Source organism: Pleurodeles waltl, chromosome 7 (genome assembly GCF_031143425.1).
Source record: "Pleurodeles waltl isolate 20211129_DDA chromosome 7, aPleWal1.hap1.20221129, whole genome shotgun sequence".
In the NCBI taxonomy this organism is placed as follows: Eukaryota; Metazoa; Chordata; class Amphibia; order Caudata; family Salamandridae; genus Pleurodeles; species Pleurodeles waltl.
The window spans coordinates 402,418,805-402,436,710 of NC_090446.1; the positions used below are offsets into that span (position 1 = coordinate 402,418,805).

Sequence of the window (17,906 nt, forward strand, 5' to 3'; positions counted from 1 at the left end):
CACATCCAGATGTGTTTCTGGCCACATGGGGTGAGTGCCTTTTTCACTCTGTGGCCAGGAACAAAGCCTGCACTGCGTGGAGGTGCTTCACACCTCCCCCTGCAGGAACTGTAACGCCTGGCGGTGCGCCTCAAAGGCTCAAGCCTGGTGTTACAGCACCCCAGGGCACTCCAGCTAGTGGAGATGCCCGCCCCTGCGGACACAGCCCCCACTTTTGGTGGCAAGTCTGAGGAGGTAATGAGAAAAACAAGGAGGAGCCACTCACCAGTCAGGACAGCCCCTAAGGTGTCCTGAGCTGAGGTGACCCCTGCATTAAGAAATCCTCACATCTTGTTTTGGAGGATTCTCCCAATAGGATTAGGGATGTGCCCTCCTCCCCTCAGGAAGGAGGCTCAAGGAGGGTGTAGCCACCCTCCAGGACAGTAGCCATTTAGACCTAAACACATCCCTAAACAGGCGACCCGGAACCCAGGAAATCAGATTCCTGCAACCTGAAGAAAGAAGGGACTGCTGACCTGAAAGCCTCGCAGAGACGACTGAGACAACAACTGACTTAGCCCCAGCCCTACCGACCTGTCTCCAGACTCAAAGAACCTGCACAGCGATGCATCCAGCGGAAGCAATGACCTCTGAGGACTCAGAGGACTGACCTGCACCTAAAGGACCAAGAAACTCCTAAGAACAGCAGCTCTGTTCAAAAACAGCAACAATAAACCAACTTTAAAGAGAGTCTAGCCTCACTCCGAAAGTGTGTCTCTTCACACTTTGCACCCGACACCCCCAGCTCGAGTTCAGGAGAACCAACACTGCAGAGAGGACCCCCAGCCAACTCCAACCACGTAGACACCCTGTGTCGACCTCCCTGCACCCCACAGTGACGACTGCAGAGAGGATCCAGAGGCTCCCCCTGAGCGCGACTGTCTGGTAACAAAGGAACCCGACGCCTGAACCAAGCACTGCACCCACAGCCCCCAGGACCGAGAAGAACCACCTATCAGTGCAGGAGTGACCAGCAGGCGGCCCTCATCCTAGCCCAGTTGGTGGCTGGCCTGAGAAGCCCCACTGTGCCCTGCCTGCACAGCCAGAGTGACCCCCGGGTCCCTCCATTGCTTTCAACGCAAAACCAGACACCTACTTTGCACACTGCACCTGTCCGCCCCTGTGCCGCAGAGGGTGTAGTTTGTGTTCCTGTGTCCACCCCCCAGTGCTCTCCAAAACCCCCCTGGCCTGCTCCCCGAGGCTGCAGGTAGTTACCTGGTAGCAGACTGGAACTGGTTCTCCATAGGCACCTAGGTTATTTGGGCCCTCCTTTGGCCTCTGCACCTGACCGGCCCTGTGTTGGTGTTGCTGAGGGTTTGGGGTTGCCTTGACCCCCCAACAGTGGGCTGTCTATGCCTAGGAGACTGAACTTGTAAGTGCTTTACTTACCTGAGAAATTAACTATTACTTACCTCCCCCAGGAACTGTTGATTTTTGCAGTGTCCACTTTTAAAATAGCTTGCCATTTTTACCAAAACTGTGTATACTACTGTTTTAATTCAAAGTTCCATACTTACCTGTGTGAAGTACCTTTCAATTTATGTACTTACCTAAATTCTGAATCTTGTGGTTCTAAAATAAAGAAAATAATATTTTTCTATATAAAAACTTGTTGCCCTGGAGTTAAGTCTTTGAGTGTGTGTTCTCATTTATTGCCTGTGTGTGTAAAACAAATGCTTAACACAACCCTCTGATAAGCCTACTGCTCGACCACTCTACCACAAAATAGAGCATTAGTATTTTCTAATTTTGCCAATATGAACCTCTAAGGGGAACCCTTGGGCTCTGTGCACACTATCTCTCACTTTGAGATAGTATATATAGAGCCAACTTCCTACACTCAAGTTCTCTCTGAACCTTTGACTAGTATGGGTGTATGTGGGGGCATGGCCAGATTGTTTGGAGGAATTAACCCGTGTCTGACCCACACCTTAGGCAATGGGGGAGGCTGCCCTTCCGATCTTATGTAAGAGTGACCTGTTGTATATTCTATGAAGGATTTTAATTTGGATCTGCCTCAACCTAGTTTTGATGGCCAATTCCCTTGGATGCATCATGGCTGCCTCTCATTCCATGTTATCTAAACCTCCCAGGTCTCTCTCACATCGCTCCCTCAGTTTTTTTAAAGTGGGTGGGGCATGTTATTGTTAATGGTTTTATATGTCCAGATCATCTTTTCTTCGATCTCTCCTTATTATAGTCTGCCTTCCAGTGGGGAACATTCCGAAATATCTGCAAGGTCTCGATTCTCTGCCTTCCGCGTGTGATGCAATTGCATTAATTTGTATTTTTTTTGTGCAGTCCAAATGATATTCTCTTTGCAGGGAGAGAAATTATTTGAGCTGACCGTTCCATTCTCCAGTAGGTCTCCTACTGTAGAAATGCCTATTCTGTCCCAGGTTTCAAATCCCCGCAGTTTTCCTATTACTTTGAGGTATGCTCCCTCCCAGAGGAACATTGCACATGTACGTTTCGCGTGCCATCCCATACACTTCCCTGCGGCTTTCCAGGCTGCTATTGTGAGTTACATTACGGTCAGTAGCTTCTATACCCCTTTCCCTTCATAGAGGTTGTGCAGATAAGATTTATTTTGGAATTGACTCCACTCTGTTTATTACATAGGATGGTCTCATGCCGGGTGTCCCCAGTCATTTATCACTAGTAGGCTTGCTGCCCAGCAATAGACCCGAATATCTGGGAGCGGTACCCCCCACCCTTCTGCTGGTTGCGTTGAAGTGTCTGAAGTGCAATTCTAGGGTGATGCCCATTCCAAAGTAGTTTACGAAGTTCCCTATCAAGTTTGGTGAACATTTTTTGTGGGCTCCGGGCATGTGTGTTTTGATTTGGAGAGTATATAGGAACTTTGGCAGGGCAGCCACTTTTAACATTCCTGCCCAACCCATTAGTGTCAACGTGATGGTCCTCCATCTCTCCACATCATCTTGAAATGCCTTTAGATCCTCTCCGATTTTATGAATGAAGCTACATTCCTTGCCTTAAGTTACATATATGCCCAGATATTTAAATCCTTCTGTAACTGTTCCCAGGTTTGCAGGACATTCTAGGTGGCGCAGGTTACCCCCTCCCAGATAGAGGTGGAATTTATTTCAGTTTGTGTAACCTGAGTGGGTGCCATATTGCTCAAATAATCAGGGCAGTTCGGGCAGCATGTTGTTTGGTCTGGTAACATTGAGCAGGATATCATCGGCATACTGCGAAATCCTCTCATCTTCTCCCGTGCCCTCCCTCACTTGGAAGCCCCAAATTGTTGCATGCTGGCAAACCATACATGCCAGATGCTCCAGCAAGAGGGCAAATAATAATGGAGAGAGGGGGCAGCCCTGTGTTGCCCCCCTCTCTATCAGAAAGTCATCCGATGTCGTCTCATTGTCCCTGACCTCTGCCATTGGGCAGTGGTATAATAGTGCTATCCACCTTAGGTACAAATGCAATTTTTCTCAAAACTGTTTCATGACAGGCCAGTGGACGGCATTGAATGCCTTCTTGACATCCAGGGACAGCAGCATATGAGGTTCCTTCCCCTCTCTTAGGGTGTCTAACCAATTATGGAAACTACGCAGGTTAAATCCAGTAGATTGCTTGGGCATGAAGCCCGATTGATCTTTATGAATCAGGGGGTTATGACTCTTATTAGCCTTGTTGCAAGGATTGTAGCTAGTATTTTGGTTTCAAAGTTGAGGAGAGAGATTGGACGATAAGAACTACAGTACTCTGCGGGCTTGCCAGCCTTTCGGAGTACTACTACTGTTGCCCTGCAAAGGTCTGCTGGAGGACTCCCCTCATTTCTGGCTTCTATAAACATGTTGAGTAGATGGAGCTCAGGATGTCTGCATTTTTCTTGAGGAATTCTATCAGGATCCCATTGGGACCAGGAGTTTAACCTGATTTAATTTTACCTATCACATTGCGTATTTCTATGAGGGCTATTTCTTCCTCAAGGGAGTCATGTTCTTCTGGTGTCAGGGTGGGGGAATTCACTCCTGCCAGGTGGTCTTCTTTGTGGGTTTTGTCTACTAATGGTCTCCTTTTATAAAACTCCCTATAATATTGTGCGAATTCCCCTGCTATTGCCCGATCTGTATCATAAATTTTGCCATGTTCATCTTGTATGTAATGAACCCATTGTGTCTCCATCTCTCTCTTCCACAGCCATGCCAGTAAACGTCCAGCTTTTATCGCCAGTTTCATATAACTGGTGTTGTGTGGCTAGTGCTAGGGACTTTGATGTGTTTTTCTCTAGTGAATAGTGCTCCTGATGTATGAATGTTATTTTGTGAATGGTGTCTGGGTCTACGTCACCCGGGCTGCCCCTCTAGTTCTAGTAATTTGTGTTCCAGGGATTCAACTTAATTTGTTTTTCTTTGCTTCCTATAGGCTGTAGCGCTTTGTGCTCGATCCCTTACGACTGTCTTGAAGGCTTCCCAGAGTGTGATTGTTGAGGGCACGGAGTCTGTGTTTTCACTAAACTATAACTGAGTATCTATTGAGTTCACATGAAATTCCTTCATTTTTAAGTTCCCAAGCATTCAACCTCCATCCAGACAGCTCGCCCAGGTTCTAGTTGCCATCCTGAGACAGAGGTGAGTGGTCAGATAGACCTCTGGCCAGGTATTCTACTTCTATTTTCTCCACCTCCCCCTGCAGGTACAAAGATATAATCCAATTTTTAAAACACCCTTTGTGCCCCTGAGAAATAAGAATGTTGTTGGCGCCATAGTCTGTTAGGCCCATTGTGTTTACAAAGCGTTCCACTGGGGTCTCCCTAAGGGGTGTCTGTAGGGGGCCTGATCTGCCCAACTCTGAATTTAGTCCATCATTAAAAATGCCCCCTATAAGATGTATGGGGAGGTGAAGTCTAGTAATATGTCCGCTTCTCTATCTAGAATGTGTCGTAGTTTCGAGGGGCTGGACATATATGCTTGCCAATGTCTTGCCTTCCCCACATCTCTTTGACAGTCACGTACGTGCCGTATGGATCAACCCAGGACTTTGAGAGCCTAAGTGGGGGTATTTCCTTACCAGTATAGCAGCTCCCCGGGACCCTGTTGTGTAGCCAGCTTGTGCTAGTAGCGTGTATGCTCCTCTGTTAAGAATTTGCATTAGGATCCCCTCAGATGTGTCTGCTGAACTAAGACCACGGTTTGCGCCTTTTTATGTAGGTGGCTACCAGTCCCCATTTTTTTTTTTTTTTTTGCAAAATCCATTTACATTCCAGGTCCAAATGGGAGCAGTTATGTTCACTCCGTGGTTTGAATCCTCCCCCATCTTCTGCTTGTGTTTGTCTGGTAGTCAAAGGATAATTTATGTGCCTGTAACCTGCCATTTGAAGTGCATTCATCATGTTATTCTAGCAACTTCCCTTCCTTGATTGAAACTAATACCCAAAACTTCCCCCCTCCCCACCCTCCTTGATCGTCTGTGATTGCTTTACCATTAAGAACATAACTGTAACTACTCAACAGAAAATACCAGGAGGCCTGTAGCCCCCCCGCTCCCCCCCCCCCCCCCCCCCCCCCCCCCCCCCCCCCCAATCCCGTATAAAGGGGCTTAACTTTAACTGAGCTTAGTAAGAGCTGATCGCCAAGTGCCCCCCGGCCCTTAGTCTCTAGTCTATGTGGAGGTCACTCCAACTCTTCAGTCCACTGCTCTTGTTTCCTTAGGTTACACTGTCTCTGCCAGTTCAGTGATCTGGTCCACTGTGGGAGATGATCCAGTGTCTATCAGTTCTTTTTAAAGTAGAGCTATGGCTTCTGTTAAAGGATGTGGGCGGATCTGAGTCTTACTCAAGATTTTCCCTGGATGCCTTATATCTGGGCGTCTCCTTGGTTTTAATCGCTTGTGTGTTTTTGGAGGACTTATGTGTCTCCCCCTCAGAGTCGGAGGTCAGCAGGTTCTGCCTTGTCAGAGTTGTTGGTCACCATTTAAGTGTCTACCCTCTCTTCTGTGCAGACAGGTCATTCCCCTTAAGTCTCTGTTTGGCTGAGGGCCGTGGATCTGTCTTAGTTGTTGAGTGCATGTCTGTTTTCCTATTGTCAGTTGCTTTCAGCCGGGGCCTTTACTCCAGCCATTCCCATGCCTCTTCTGAAGTTTGGAAAAAGTGTGTTTTCCTTTGAAAGATTACTTTCAGTTTGGTGGGGGAATAAGAGAATGTATTGAATCTGAAGGTTGTGCAGTTTTGCTTTGACTGAGTCAAACGTTCGTCCCTGGCGCTGAACCTCCTGTGTGTAGTCTGGGAAGATTTGTGTCTTGGACTTTTAATGTCTGATCTCCCCCAGTTTTCCCTTGGGGAAGTGTTTGTCGTATCCATGTTTCCAGGAACGCTTGCATACTCTGGCCCTCCACTCCTTAAAATCCAACAAGCTCAGGTTTTTTTTCGATCTGGCTCCTTTTTTTTAAATCTTTGAACCTCCATAGTATGTCTAACCGCGCAGCTTTTGGTTACCTCTTTAGGGAGGGTCTGTACGTTATCTTCAAGTTCAGATATTCTGGTTTTGGCTGAGGATATCTGTCTGCCACATTTCTAAGATCTTGCCTGAGGAGGGAGACTTCAGATCGAACCTTGATCATCTTTCCCTCCAGTATTTTGTGCAGGGTCTGGATGGCCTGCAGGATAACTGTTGTCGGGGACTGGCAGTGAGACAAGCTCTGCGGCTCTTTCTGCTAGAGTAGTCACCACCCTGGCTTATTTGTCCATCCTCCCCAGGCGGGAGGTCCTGGGTTCTTTTTTACGTGCCATGTGCCCTGCATGATGCTGATGAACTACTGTGTTGTAGTATGAAAGTGTCTCTATACCACTGTTACACTTCTGGCTGTCTCTTGATATGCCCCCCCCGGGGGGGGGGGTCTCGGTTGGTGACCATTGTCGTGGCAATGTCGAGTGTGTCTATATCTAGTGTTTATGACCCAGTCACTGTGTTATGCAGCTTTTCCTGTGAATATTTAGGTGGTGTGCAACTGCTTGTGGGGTTCATGCACTGAATCAGTGATGAGCCTTAGGGCGACGGCTCTCCCTGGTCTTGCCTCGTGCTGAAGAGAGGACAGGAGTTTTTTTCACTGGTTGTGTTGTGCTCACCGACAGGTGCTTCCCCCCGCTGTCTTTGCTTCCCCACTTAAGTCTGCTTTTATATTTTCCTTAAGTGGAGGTGGAAGGGTATATTATCTTGACACCTCTGATCATCCATTATTATTTCCAAGGTTGCGATTCAGCTCCCACCCTCGTTTTCGAAGCCTGCTGGCCCTTAACGCTGGGGTGAGGGAGCAAGGATGACGAGTCTTGTTATGCCTCTGTTAGTACTCCCACTTCAGCCGATATGCCTCCATGTGTGTTGTTGCCCAGGTAGCCTCCTCCTTCAGCTTGGTTCATGTGCCCAGAAGGGCGCAAGCTCCGACCTGCCCCCCCCCGTGTCGATCCATCGTTTCAGTGCCAGACGCACCTGGCTCAGAACATCGGATGGGCTGCTGTCACCTTGGGTCTCTCCTTTATCTTTATCACCTTCGCATCTCCCGTCTTGTCCCACGCCCAGCTGCCGGTGCCGACCCCGCCCATCAGCTAAGGGGAGGCCTCAGGTCAAAAAGGAAGATCAGCCTGGCGTCGTTCTGGAGTCATCTGATGACTTCATCCTCTAGTAAACTCTAATTATCTGATGAAGTCATCCCAAGCCAACCTGAAGTATGTGTATAGGGCAAAATACTTAAATGAGATGACTCCAGAGTCATCACAAAAACTACTTTGGTATGAGCTTCTGATTACTTCAATTGAAAGTGTGTGATTATTTTCTACTGCTGTAGGAATACCAACTGACAACTTCAGGATGATTTTTGACTACTTCAAGATAATACTAAGGCAACTTCAAGATAATACCAAGACAACTTCAGGATGAGAGCCGATTACTCTAAGATGAGTCTGTGACAACTTCTGGATGAGTGTGTATTACGTTAGGATGACTTTGTTACAGCTTCAGGATGAGTGCAGATTACTCCATGATGATTGTAAGATAACTTCAGGATGAGTGACAAATACTCCAGGATGATTGTATTTTATGCTAAGATGGTTCAGTTGCAGCTTCAGGATGCGTGCAGATTACTCCTGGATGATTGTAAGACAACTTCAGGATGGGTGAAGAAAAGTCAAGGATGATTGTTGACAACGTTGGGATGAGTGCAGAGTATTCCAGAACGACCGTCTGAAAACTTAAGGATGAAAGTAGACTACTCTAGGAAGATTCTGTGACAGCATTAGGGTGAGAGTAGCTTATTCTAGGATAAATCTATGACAACATTGTAATGAGTGAAGATTTTGCCAGGATATGGTTGCAACTTGAGAATGAGTGAAGTCAATGGAATAGTCAGAAGATTTAAATTAGCCCCCACTTTCAAGCAAACCTCTGATGGCACCAACCAAGAGAAGTGAGTGAGCCAAACTCACTTATCCCTTCCATTCACACACCTATCCATTAATCTTTTTACCCTTCCATCCACCTACTGATATCCACTGTTTCACCTATAAAATGCAGTCATGCAGTCTTTTGCCATTCCACCCAACCGCTCCATCCATCCATTCTCATTCATCCTTTCACCCATCCACCCTTTCAGCCATTCACCTACCCATGCATCCTCTCATAATCACCCACGCATCATTTCACTCATTTTCTCACTGATGCATCCTTTGTCATTTTTTCACCTATGCATCCTTTCATCTATTTACCCTTTCACCCATCCTTTCCACCACCCATGCATCCTTTCACCTATCCACTCTTCACTCATCCTTTCACTGACTCATGCATCTTTTTACGCACCTGAGCATCTGTTCACTCACTAATGAATCCTTTCACCCACCCATTCATGTATCCACCCTTTCACCATTTTACCCATCACCCCTTTTAATCTTCCATTCTTTCCCTTTTCTATCAACCCATCGTTCTTTAGCTTTAATTATGAACTTTTGTCTTCCTATTTGCAGAGAGAAGAGGCCCATAAAGAACTCCACCCACACTGTAACTGCTAAAGTGTGTGTGTGTGGGAGGGAGGGGGTCTCGTCATAACTCTCCTGAGTGAGATTTTCTACTTGATGATTCCAACACAATGTCAGGATAAAGCTGAGATATTCCATGATGAGGCCCCCTCCCCCAATTTTTTTCAGGGGACTCAGGGACATCCAACTTCATGCCCTCCACCCAGTGGCTTTTAAGTTCTCCATAATTAAAGACTGGCATCCTCACAGTTCCGTCACCTAAGACAAACTTCTAACTTTTATCGTACCATGCATAGTTGTGATAAAGTTAGGGGTGGTTAAATGGCAGAAGGCGCTACCAGTTTTTTTTTTTTATGAGAAGACAGAGGAATATGCCATGCTAAGCATTAAAGGGAGGGCAATAGAGATTGGGGGAAGATGTAAAAGAGTAGCTTGGGCGTCTGGTTGGATGATCAAAGGCAGAGGCAGTTGTGAGTGGCTGGGAATTTCTGGATAGATAAAAGCTTGGCAAGCAGTGAGTGAGTGATTGTGGGTCAAACACAAAGGGTGAGCGAAATTGCAAGAAAGTGGACAAGGTTAGGAAGTATTGCGAGTGGACTTGAGGGCAGGGAATTAACATTTGTAGATGAGCGAGTGAGGTAAGTTGTGAATGGCTGAGTGCTTATTGGTGAGCAAACAAGAAAATGGACGGATGTGATAGACGGTCTAATATTAGGGAAATGGGATATGTGGTGAACATATGTGGAGAGCAAAGCTGTTAGGTCATCACGTTTTTATGACATTGTATGTTTGCAAATATGGGTGTGCATTAAAGAGTCAGGGAATCCTGCAAGTGACTGAGCATCCCGAACTCAGCATGAAAAGGCATGGAACACCGCAAATAATATAGTTTGTAGGTGACTGGGGCAAGACAGGCTGAGAACCTGGCTAAATGCCTGTTGGCTGCACACATTAGGATAATACCTTATGTGTGGTGTACTAGGTGACCAATTTAGGTGAGGAAAGCTATAATTGATTGTAGGTGAACAGTGTAGGCCTCTGGAAACTGTGAGCAGATGAAATCTTTTAGGGAAGTGTAGTAAGGTGATTGAGGGCATGAGAATCTGAGGTTTTTTTTTTATGTCTCAAGGAGCAAATTAAGGAGAAAGATGTGGGTTCCTGTGGTTGAGGTGCTAGTAACTAATCCAGTCTTGTTTTTCATTTCCATCTAGATATTTTAGTTCTGTTTTTCTCAGTTATAAACACATGATTGGAAGTAATAGAATGCAAAGAAAAACAGTGGTAGATGACCTACTCATATCAAGCAAGAGATTACCTATGACCTCTGCTTTAGAGGACAGACGAAGATGAGAGTCTGGGTACAGCGGCATGCCTGGCTTCCTGTGGAGGCTTAGCCGCAATGTATGTAGTCTTTAAACTGGTGTATGGATATTCGGGTGATGATCCACTAACCCGTATCTGAGCTCGACTTGGGGTAGAAACTTGCTTTTCTCTGGTGGCAAAGATGGAGCCCAAAGTCAGAGCTTGATTGTGTGAATAAAAAAAAGTTTGTCTGCCTGCCCAAGTCTGGTTGTCTAAAGTCAGCATTTGGGCTCAATCGTCATAGCAGGAATTGGAGTCTGAGCCCCATGTTTTTTTAGAGAGATTTGGGAGCTTGGGAACTGTGTGTCATGGTTGCGTTGAGAGATTTGGCCCAAGTTCTGGAACTGGGAATCCAACACTATTGGCCTCATTACAAGTCTCATTACAAGGCTCGTGATGATGGTCGGACTGCCACACTCTAGGCAGTCAGACTGCTACATTAGGACCCTGACTGTCGGACCACCAGTAGACCTCCGGGAACAAGGTTCCCGATGGGCTGACGGCAGTTGGACTAATGGTCAGCCATGGCAGCGCTGAACTCAGTGCTGCCTTGCTGATCACAACTCCTGTTTATGCCAGCCTCTCCAGGGTGGGGACCCCGCCATGGGAAAGGCTAGTGGAAACAATACAGGGGGCCTCCTGCACGGCCCATGCCCAGGCAATGGGACGTGCAGATGTCCCCCTTTCTCCCCCATCCTGCACCCTCGGAATATGCACTGTTTGCTGTGCAGACAGTGCGCATTCCAGGGGTGCTGATGTGCTACAGTATTGGCCTCTGGATTTTTAAGAGAGCCAAGACCAATACCGTAGCACTAACGTCGTAATACAATGTTTCTGCAGATCAGCCTAGTAGGAACATTGTAATACAACTGGGGGGGTGCCGTCGGCATGACAGTGGCATCCTCCCTGCGTCAGTGAAAGTAGCATCTTTGAATAAAGCATACATTCATGCATTAAAGGCAGACCGCCAGAATCCGTGTCAGAGGTGGAAGTCATGCCAATGTGTCAGAGGAGGAAGCCCAACACTGCTCTGTCAACAGCGTGGACATGGCCAGAGCTGTTGCTGGGGGAGGGGCATAATCCAGGGCCTGGGTTGTGTCTCAATGCACAGAGCCCAGAACCTGTGTATGCTGATTGGTGGATCAGTGCTGAGAGAGCAGGGCTTGTGTCATGTGCCAAGAATATGTCATGTGCTGGAGGTAGGAGCCCGGGGTCTGTGTAATGTGCTGAGCGTAAGACACCAGGGCATAGGATTTTTAGATCCAGTTTTACTAATATTTAATGCAAGGCTGCACTGCCTTGTGTTAAACTGAGAAAGAAAAAAATTGTGTTATCTGCTAAGAAATGGGACACTCCCTGAGCACCGGCGTACTTTTCTCTCTTTGCGTATGTGCTGTACAATGCAGCACACATAGTCAGATAAAGACATTATCTGTTAATCCTGCCTAGAGGAGGGGTAAAGTTTTGGCAAAATCCAATTTTTTGGGTAGATAGGAATCTGCATCAAAACCCATTAATGGTTGCATGGGGGCACCCATGGAATATTCCTTTGATGTTGACGCATAATAGAACTTTAGATTGCTTTGGGGAACTTTCCAACACAAATCCTAGTTTGCGTAGTAAGTCCCACCCCAAGTCCTTGTGCTTAGTTTGCGTCACTGATATGTCCGGTGCAAAGCTTTAGTAAAAGTGGGCCTCTGAGTACAGTGGGTTACATTTTAAACCACAGGGTTGAAAAGAAAGTGTCTTGGTGATATGGAGCAGCCTTGCTTTACACAGGGCGGAAAAAGTATCTTAGTGAAATGGAGTGGCCTTGCTCTACCTTGGTTGGGGACAACGGAGTAGCCAGAAAATTAAAATACCCACCCCCACTTTGAACGAAAGTACCAAGCAAGCTAAGCAAGTGACCACACACACTGCAGAAGAACTCTCTTATCTCTTCCATCCAAGCATCTATCCATTGATCCTTTCATATACCATTGGAATCCACCGTTTCATCTTTGCATTCTGTCATCTCTTCATTTTTTCATCCATCATTCAGTCTTTCATCATTCTCTCCGCCTGTTCATCCGTCCACTCATCCATTTCTAAACCTATACATTCATCTCCAAACCCATCTATCAAACCTGTCCATCCGTCCACTCCTACACTTACCTATCCATCCACCCTTTCTTTCACCAAGCCATCCACACTTTCACTCATCCATCTGTTCTTTCACCCAGCCACCCACCCTTACACTCCATCCCTCACCCACCTATCCACCCTCCTTTCGCTCATCCATCCTTCCACTCATCCATCTATTCACCCATACATCAGTCCTCTCATCTATCCATTTATCCTTTTGTTCACCTAACATGTCATCCATCCATTAATCAATCCTTTCACCTCTATCATTCACACTTTCACTCATCCACTCAGTCATCCATCCACCCTTTCAACCATCCATCTCCCTTTCACTCATCCATTCATTCTTTCACTCATCGATTCTTCCATCCTTTAACCCATCCATCGATCCACCCCTTTATTCACCCATCCATTCATTCTTTATCCATCCATTCTTTCACCCACCCACCCATCCATCCATCCACTCACTCACTCACATATCCACTCTTTCACGTTAATTATGGGCATTTGTCTACTGAACAGCCCAATCAAGAACCGGAATCCCGCTGCAGCTGCTAAAGCACTGGATTCGCAACGCCCCTGGTTGGGGATCTGAGTTAAGTCTGCATGAATGTCTCCCTTTCTCAAAAGGGAAGCTTTGTTAACATGCACCTAGTTTACAATTTGTGAATGGGTGTCAGAATTAAGAGTCAGGGAACTAGTTAGTTTCTTGGTGGGAGTCGGGTCTGTGAGTATGGATTGGGTTTCAGCACGGCTGGTCGTGTGGTTATCTGGCCGGTATTGCAGCAGCCTGGTCTCTATGTTTAGGTTCATTCAAGTAAAAACATTTTTTTTAAAAACATATTGGGAAAAGCAGTGGCATTTTCCCCTTTTGAAATACAAACCTAAAACCGCAAATACGTGAGCAAATCACTTAAAATATGTTTGAAATGTGCCTACATTGTTTTAAAGCTAACGGGAATACAAAAGAATAATGAGGAAACTACTCGAATTCATTTTAAAGCTCTTGGCTCTTCCAGAAGCGCAAAAGTAAACAAATGACCTATATATATTTTTTTTTCTGAAAATGTTGGCAACTCGAGTCGACGGTGGTGCAATGTTGTGTGGTGTAATGGGTCTGTGTAACATGTCTTGGGCATGTCTTAGGTATATGTATACCAGACAGAATGCGTATTTTGATTACAGTATAAGAGACGTGTAGGTCCATGTCTTGATCAGTTATGAGTTATTAGTCAGGGGCACTTTGCATGTGAAACTTGTCAAATGAGCCTTGAACTCCTGGCTTTAAATGCGACGTTTAAAACAAAGCCCAAACTGGGTAAGGGGAAAAAAGCTAAGAACGGAATGAAAGCGCCACGACACTAGGACCCTTTAAAGCTCTGGACATGCATATACTTTACACTGTCCGCAATCCACTCCACCGTTCTAATGCCCACCCCTTGCAGCCTGTCACCTCTTTTGTTTAAATATTTTGCTAAAGCTTTGATTCTGAGGGCCGGCGAGTCTGTCCCTCAAATTCTGGGTACATTTTTCTGTGAAGGTGTCGACATCTGACTCCGATCGGCCTCTCCTTCCTCGTAGATTCCAGTTCCTGGCAGTGCAGAGGAACTGTATAGTTTGCTCTGGTTTGGAAAGTTTCCGAATCACCCCATATCTATGTCCCCGGGAACTTCACTGTAGATAGTGTTTGGATCATTGGAAAGGTACAATGGGGCTATACCATTGGCTTTATGGGGTAAGTGGACATGTTTGCATATATATAAACTAACAAGAACAGGCACACACGCAATGTTTAAGACTTTTACTATACATATTATGCTTAATTATAAAGATGATTTGTTTAGTAAATTACATAAAAAGTAATCCTAATTCAATCGAACAATGTGAACACATATTCCTTTACCTGGGTGCATTTGGTTAAACCCACGGGTTGACGCCTAAAAACCTTTGTTAAAAAATGCTTTGTTCCTACCGGAAGGGAAGTGAAGGGGAGAAGAGCCGCCTGTTTTAGGTGCTTGAGCTCACGCTGGGCAGAATCTATTAACCCTGCACACAGGTGTGAAAAGCTAAATGCGAGCTCTAGAAACTAGCTCCAGGGCAGACTGTTTTACTTATAAGCCTTTCTTATTTCTTGTGCCTGCTAAAATCACTGTCATTTTGAACACGAATAATATTAAGGTCTGCAACCATGGTGATTTAAAAGTAAACTCCCTTCAGTGTTTCAGCGTCATCGCACAGTTCTACAAAAGCAGAATACCAAAATGAACAAAATCTCTGAATTTACCCTTTTAAAGAGGATGAAATGTCCGGGTGAAAACCTTTTAGGCTAAGAGCAGTCAATCAAACATCTGCTGCATGGATCCAGCCACTGTCTCAAAGAGCTGACAGGGTAACACACACCAGGAGTGTTCAGAATAACCATTGACACCTGCTCCCCTTTGGGAATTTATAAAATTGCATCAACTTTTCAAATTCAAACTGCATATTTATTCATCTACAGTGAAAATTGCGTTTTTTCCTATTGCATTACAAACTTTTTTCACAAAAAGTGCGCTTATTATGCTTAGGCAATTGTCTGTGTCAAAACTGCACTTGAAGTGTCATCGCGTGCAACATATACTCCCTATTTTGTCCGATACTCAATATTTGCTGCATGTCTTTAGATTATCACAATTTCTGAAAAACCTTTTCTACTCAAGATAGTCTCCCACATACCAAAATTAAGGGGAGCTAAGATTAAGGGCAGTTGTATGCGCAAGAAAACTAAACGTAATGTGAAATACACACAACCCAACAATGCTGAATTGCTCCTGAATAAAAAATAAAAAAAAGGGAAGAAATCAGTTTTGCTTCTGCATAACTTTTCAAACCACTTTTAAGACGATTAATACTGTTACTGACAAATTTGTATGGTGCACATCACAAACTGAATAGTCGCTTTATCTTGCTCATATTCAAGCATATCAGTTGCTGTTGTTGATATACCTGTACAGCAGGCATTCAGCCCACTGAGGTACCTTAAAACGAACAACCAAGTTAACACTTAAATATTTGCACACTTGTCAAATGCTCAGCAAATTCTGATATTTTACTTAACATGGTGGAAAGTTGTTTTCTAGACAATAAGGTCTCCTTTTCAGTGATACTGCAACTTTCAGAGCAGGTGCAAACAGTATGTGTTCAATTTGAAACTACAGTGTTTGCTAAAGTTGTGTTTAAACCCTGTTTTTACCAAATTAGATATCCTCCACATAATATCTGGAGGACTCTGGGCTGGCAAAACAGTGCAAGATGGAACTACTGTTTTGTAAAACAGGCACTAAAGACCATTTATGCAAATTATTTCCCATTTCAGAAATATGAAATTAGGTATGAAAATAAATGTCAATAGAAATACAATTACTGTGCAATAACAATATTTTCCAAACCCGATTTTCTGGACCAAACTTTAACTACTTATTAGTAGCGAGAGACAGTTGGCCTAGTAAAACCCAAGACTAAACCATCAAGACAGCTGAGTCAAGTGGATTTAGTACCTTCTGCAGTTTTGACACACAATGGGACCATATTCGAGTTTGAATACTAGGCTTTTAGACTTACTGGGGTTTGGACTGGTGACTCAGTTATTACAAGGGTTCACATTCATTGAATAGTCTAGGTTTGCATGCAGAGTCATTGATAAACTGAGGACAAAGGCAGATTGTGCACCAGATCAGTGCTAATTAACAATAAAAAGAACAATGCTATATCCAACCAAGATACATTAGTACCTTTACCCCATTCACAATAACTTCTAAATATCAACAATTTTAACGCTTCAAGCTGGATTCAAATCATTGAGCACTGGAATGCAATGAGTGAAACCAATGTGATTGTTTACCCTTGTGAGACTCTGGGCATAAGGTCTAATCTTATTTGTTTCTCTTGAGCATTTATGATATCAAAGTGCTTGGGTGTATAACTCTGCCCTAGAAAGTGCTAAGACTTTGTTTTCTGTGTCTATCCTAATTGTAACTGCTCTGTTTTACTTATTTCTAAATAAAGACATAGGACCTTGTGCAGTTTTTGGCAATTAGGATGCACCACCACAAATATGGTGGATGTCCCAGTTACCAATTTACAAGTGCATAATTTAAGCCCAAGGCACATATAATACAGGAGATAGGGCATCTGCCACGTTTGTTATGAGGTATCTTTGTCCACTAAACTCTAAACAGGGCTCTAGTTGCCCGCTCAGTAATAGTTTACACTGAACATGTAGTTTATTCTGTATGCATTTTATCAGAAAATAATTCTGGAATAATCTGATCAATTCAAGTATTCTAAGAAAATTTAAACCAAAATGGTTGACAAGCTCTTGAAGTAAACAAAAAAAAAAATCCATGAATCATCAAGAACAATTTCCAAGTGCCAATGCATGTGATGTAGTCAAATACTCATTTTCTCATCATCCTGAACTCATTCAGAACAATCAACATTGTGAAGTCTTCAAATACTCATTTTTAACTCACCCTGAACTCACCAGATATTACTTTTCAAGTCTTCCTGAAATCATCTGGCACAGGTTTCTAAACTTTGCTGATGACTTTATCAATTATATGCAAATAGGGGGGCGGGGGCGGAGCCAAGATGGAGACAAAGACGAACGCTCAGTGAAGAGCTTCGTAACATTACCCCGCAAAAATCCTAACTTATCCTGCGTAACCCACAGAACTGAAGCCTGCCTGCCGTTAACAGCCACCCAGGGACATCCAGCCCTTGAGAGGGACCAGTGGCGAGTGGAAAGACAGGGTCAAGTGCCAAAAAGCAACAGTTGCTTTCAGCGCCTTACCCTTTCTTTCCACTCGTCACCGGTCCCTTTATTTATTTAAACTGTTTGGTATTTGGCCATCATCGGAGGCTTTTGCATTTTGTTTTTAAGATTAACTCTGTCTCATCCTACCTATGGGCAGTGTGGCCATTAGTCAACCAGTTGGACGGTAAATAACCTTCATTAATGGAGTATGTACATCTGCTATGCTTGGGGTTCATGTTAAAGTGGATGTCGTAAATTACCTTTGAGCGGAGATAATCATGTAATGTTGCCAGTATGTACATAGCGTTGCATATTGGGTAATACGTATGTGTTTTTAATAAGGAAATGAGAACTGTAACTGCACTTTGATGTGGAAAGCATATTGTTCTTGCTATTTTGCACAAAATCTTTTTCGATAGATCAATTGCATGTTTTCTGATGTGGAATGAAAATACAATGTCCTCCTGGTTACTCTGTACAATAATTACCCTAAATTATTATATAAATGTTTTAACTATTTTATTATGATCTATTCTATCTACTAAATGTTATTAGTTATATTGTAAGGCTGCCTGCTGACGGCAATAAATACAT

At 44.5% G+C, this 17,906-nt stretch overlaps 1 protein-coding gene across 7 annotated transcripts in view; it reads left to right on the forward strand.

Moving 5' to 3' along the window:
- The window catches only part of PHF20 (PHD finger protein 20), a 1,394,195-nt gene that overhangs the window by 783,464 nt on the left and 592,825 nt on the right, over nt 1-17,906 (forward strand). The gene's annotated exons all lie outside the window — the stretch shown is intronic.